The sequence below is a fragment of the Octopus bimaculoides genome, chromosome 19 (assembly GCF_046866305.1).
Source record: "Octopus bimaculoides isolate indiv1 chromosome 19, ASM4686630v1, whole genome shotgun sequence".
Classification (NCBI taxonomy): Eukaryota; Metazoa; Mollusca; class Cephalopoda; order Octopoda; family Octopodidae; genus Octopus; species Octopus bimaculoides.
Genome location: NC_142946.1, coordinates 22,768,261 through 22,773,514, shown reverse-complemented (window position 1 = coordinate 22,773,514; position 5,254 = coordinate 22,768,261). Strand labels below are relative to the sequence as shown.

The following is a 5,254-nucleotide window of genomic DNA, read 5'->3' as shown; positions in this document are numbered from 1 at the left end:
AAAGACTCCATCTGTAGGACGTAGGAAGAAGACATTGATGAGGAATAGATTAAAAAAGCTTGTGGTGCAATCAGGCAGAGGGTTGAGGAAGATATTGCCTAAAGAGGAGCAAATTTTGATTCCTGACAGGTAGAATTTCGGCCAGGATTGACCCTGGTACTTTGAAATGAAACTTTATTCCAATCCTTTATGAGCTCTCTTTGTGCGCTATGGTTAGTTATTTACGAAAATGTCATTTTCGTCCATGATTAACCTAACCACGTTTCTTTTGGTGAGCTTGGAGCGTAATCAACATCTTTTCTTCTTCAAAGTAGAGTCCAATAGTGTTGGAAAAACCTCTGATAATTCCATTAAGTTATCTTTAAGCATTCCTGAGATAAAAAAGGTTCGAAATAGAATTTAAAACGTGGACAATTTTTCTGATACGCCCAGTATATATATGATACAGATATTGGCATTTCATTGAAATATGCGTGGAAGAGATAACAGCCTTCCTCTCCGAAGCTTCGAAGCTGGATATAGCAGGTCAATAGGGAGTAATTGTTCCATGTGAAAATACGCTGCTCGAAGCGATGATATAGGAAAAATATCTGCCGCGATGTTTTATAATCTATATATACCAAGTTAGATGTTACCATGCGGTCTGTAGATACTTCAGGTATTTTGTAACTTCCTTCTGCATTCTCATACGAGCACAGTTGTCTTGTCATTATCTTGACCAGCGTTTAGTTGAGGGTCAAGTAGTCTCATTGTAGTGGTTTAGGCATTCGGCATGTCTCCGAAAAGAAAATACTGCTAGGCGCAGGCGTGGCTGTGTGGTAAGAAGCTTGCTTCTCATCCATATGATCCCGGGTTCAGTCCCCTAACGTGGGAAAATATCTTCTACTATAGTTCCGGGCTGACCAAAACCTTGTGAGTAGATTTGGTTGACCGAAACTGAAAGAAGCCCGTCGTGTATATATATATATATATATATATATATATATATATATATATATATATATATATATATTTATTTATTTATTTATTCATTCATTTTCTTCGCCATCCTCCGGGGCAACGCTTTTCCATTTAGTCCACTGAGTCCATGAAGAAGGCCGACAAGCCTTTTTACATATCACTTGTTAATTTCCTTTGATATATGACATCAAATTTTGTTATGTCATCTTATTTTGTATTGGATAATTTACGGGTGATGGCATCAGGTGACTAACATCAACTTGTTTACAAAAGATACATATAAAACTTTTATGTCTACCGGTGTAAACAAATGTCTTTTGTTAATTCTTAACTTTAGTTTAATAAATTTTACTCTTTATTATTTATAATTTAACAAAAACAGAAGTCGAAAGAATCATTATGACGTCACAATATTGGTAACATTTGTCTTGACAATATAAATTAGCTTTGATTCAGTCTCTTTCTAGCTTTTGCCAAAATGAGGTTTGTAGGAAATCGTTTCTTGGATTCATAGACAAGAAGCGAAGCCGTGTCCTAGATTTTCCCACGAGATCCTTTCCTTTATTTCTGGCGTTAATACTCGGAAATTTATGAAGTCACCCGTCAAGCTTATCTTGATTCCTTTGTTTGAATTAGAATTCTGCGGTCATTTGGATGTTATCATAGATAAGGCATACATTCCTCCGTTTTTGAACATACATTCAGTTTTGCGGTCAGTAATATTTCGTTTCCACACGCTGTATGTCTTTCGCTTTCTAGCAAGCGGCCTTTCCTAACAGACACACATCTAGGGCGCGTGTGCTTTTAAATCGTTTCTGATAGGCATATGAGTCCAACCTGAATCATATGCTTCACTCTGTCATACTTTCCACAGAACATTTCATTGGACAGATATGATGTAAAGGGAATATAACTCTATGTACCAATAAAGTATTATGAAGACGAAATAATGTTTACCTAACTTATGTCAACAATATGGCTATGAACATGGTGAGCATTTCAATAAAATGTACATTTATTGCTATTGAATTAGTTGAGAATATTTTCAAGATATTTCTGTAATACAGTATTATTGTTTCATCATTAGTTCTTCGATAAACTTCATATATCACCACAGTTACAAACGCAAGTCTAGAAGTGAGCATGTTTCTGGGCCTGTGTATAAGCGTGTATGTTAGAGGTTAGAGTTTGTATCTGTTGGTCTTCTTCATTTTCTGTCTGTCACTCTATCGTCTTCTCTTTATCTCTCTCTTTATCTCTATCTCTCTCTTCTCTATCTCTCTCAACACACTAAATATGCACACGCACAAACACCATTCTTATATATATATACGTTTAAAATGTGCAAGAATCAACGCAGGTAGGTAGAAATAAAAGGAATCGCATCAAAATCTCATTTAATTTCAAATCTACTTTATGTAGAAATGTGTGCTTGAACCAACTAAGGAGCAATATAACCTCAAATTACATCTTACTTTTGATTGTTCCAAGAAAAATGGTGGCTAGGTGTGTTACAATTATCAGCCAAGGCTCATTTCATCTCCAAACTACTCTCATCTTCCTCTGTACATGAATACATACCGTATGAACCAATGAGGTAGACGTGTTTCATTGATAGTCGCAATACATGTAGAAGGAAAATCTTCTAATCGTACATTGTGTATATTTATATATATATATTAGCTACAAAGGTATATCGCTATTTGGGATCGCAACCTTTTAGAAGTATTAAGAAGTTCCTCTTCAAATCATATCATACACCTAAGGTTTTGCCTTATATACTGGCATGAACTAAAATGGGAGCCTCTTTATGATACTTCTCCCAAACAGATTTGTTTTTACTTGGTGGCTTTGTGGTCCCTCCCATTGCTACGGATAGATGCCATCAATATTCCACTTGAACCGTTGCAAATCAACACCTGCGAGAAAGATATTAAAGACATGTGGACTTGCGTTTGCAACTATGGTGACAAATAAACATTATCGAACAACTAATGAAGAAACTATTTTATTTTATAACAAATATCTCGAAAATATTCTCAAACATTTTAACAGAAGAAACATGTTTTTTTTATTATTATTAAAATGCACATAATTATTTTACTATTATTTAAAGTCATATTCTCCTTACAATCAAACATTATTTTAAAAAGTATATTTTGTTCTCCATAAACTTACCTTTGCCATTAGCCTCTCTTCTATCAATACGCTTTTTATTTTGTTATCTCCACCTTTCCTTCTTGGTTAATCGCATCTTCTATCTTTTTCACGAAATATTTATTTTTGTATTATCGAACTTTATATAATATTAGTGTTGCCATAAGCTTTCTCATTAATCCGTGATCTTCTCTAGAAACATTAGACTTTTCGTCTCTTTACTACATATGAACTAATTTAAGTATGTAATGGTCAGCACGGGTATATGATTTACAGTAGTCTTGAGATCCCAGAAGACGATGCTACGACTTCTTCTGTCTTTTACACTGAATATATACGCGATACCATACGTTGACATTGTGTGGAATGAGATCCTCGTTAATAGGCTGCTCGCATGAGGAATCGTAACAGATTAAATTAATGGTTCTAACTCTGACGTTTGGAATCCTGATGCTTTGTGCTATTTTGTTTCGGTTCTTTGTATTCTAGGTTTTTAGGTGGCAAACTTACTTGGTCACCCTGTTTAACATCATCGCCTGATTCTTGGGTGCTTTTATTGGAGTCCATTTTGTTGCATGTAACTGGATCGGTTAACTACTTTGATGATAGCTTCTACTCTTTCCTCTGCAGTCTCAGAGGCCTTGAAAAATGTATTGTGAGCACTGCCTTTCCTTTCTTATATAAAAGATTTAATGTTTCTAACTTGTGCTTTGTTAAGAGGATTTGTCTTTGACGGAAGGAGACGATTGCGAGCGGCTAACTAGACATTTAATCTGTTTTGGCGACAGTACGTTTTGGCACTGAAGGCAAATGCACACAGAAAGACACACACTCACATACAAACATACGCTGAAATATATACATACAGATACAAGAGAGAGAGAGAGAGAGAGAGAGAGAGAGAGAGAGAGAGAGAGAGAGAGAGAGAGAGAGAGAGAGAGAGAGAGACAGAGACAGAGAGACCAACAGAGAGGGAAAGAACGAGAGAAACATTGTAATGTCTGATGGGGAATAAGTTAATAGTGAATCAGCGACGTCAAATACGCGGAGCCAAACGGCTGTGCCAAAACGTCTCATAACCTGTCCTACATACACAACATAATGACAAATCCCTGGTGCTGCCCTTGTCCATCCAAATTTATCTGAAAGTTTAAAATAGTTTTCAGTTACAAAGAGTAACTAAGTCTGCTGATAGATCTAAACTAATGTTTAAGAGAAAATAAATATAAATAAAATGTTGTTTATTTTATTGGTGAAGAGTGAAAATGAGAGAATGAATTGATGGCCAGAGTTCTAATAAATAAATACCACAATACCTTGTTTATGTATATATTTCACAGTCGAAAATCTCAGACCATATTGTTTGTCGCGTAACAGGTGGTGCCAGCTCAAAGAAAACAATATTTCTGAGTTACAATGCTAGTCACGATGGACAACAGCAGATATTGAAATATAATCTTAATATATAAAATCTGTTCTGTCTGTCTGCCTGTTTGTGCGTTTATAACTCGAGTATTGTTTAGCCGATCGTGCTGAAATTTTAAACATGGATACATGACAGAGCGGGGCGTTCCGTAATCTAAATAATAAAAAATTCAAAATAGTTAGTTTCAAAGTGAGAATTGCTACTTTTGTAATATTTTTGTCCCGTTTGTTCCGCCATTAAAATCAACCAGTTATTCAGACAGCCGGCACATACCATTTCGCTAGCAACAAGGGGAGTACAAGATGACAGTCAGCCAAAACCGTCGCTATGCTGTCTCTCTTATGACGTCCAATTCCACTTGAAGTTGTATATATATATTGTGTTAAGATTCATTATCAATCAGTTATCCTTATTGAGAAGAAAGAGTCAAAAGTAACCACCCCATAGAATCACCAAACATCTCCACTACTTGACACTGTCCAAGTTAACCCTTTTCACCTTTACAGCTAACATGAAAAGTTACGCAAAAAAGAGAAAAAAATTGATTCCTATTAAAACGCGTAAAATTTTGGGGTTAATAATTTTAATCTTTAGTTACACTTTCTCATTCAAACTACAAAATAGGCAGAATTGTCGGATTAAGACAGTAGGGTGTCTTGAGGGAGATTTGGCTGCTATTTCTACCAGGTCTAGCTGATTCAGTACTATTTC

The 5,254-nt window shown here is 35.5% G+C and overlaps 1 protein-coding gene across 2 annotated transcripts in view; it reads right to left on the bottom strand.

Annotated features, from left to right (window-relative positions):
* The window catches only part of LOC106871645 (uncharacterized), a 23,661-nt gene extending 18,905 nt beyond the window's left edge, over positions 1-4,756 (bottom strand). The window contains exon 1 of one of the 2 annotated variants that reach the window (XR_001409684.3): positions 4,434-4,756. The gene's annotated coding sequence lies outside the window, so the exon portion shown is untranslated. Of the gene's footprint in view, positions 941-4,433 lie in introns of those variants that run through there. The other variant, XM_089366611.1, reaches the window with a different exon arrangement.
* Positions 4,757-5,254: the final 498 nt, after the last annotated feature.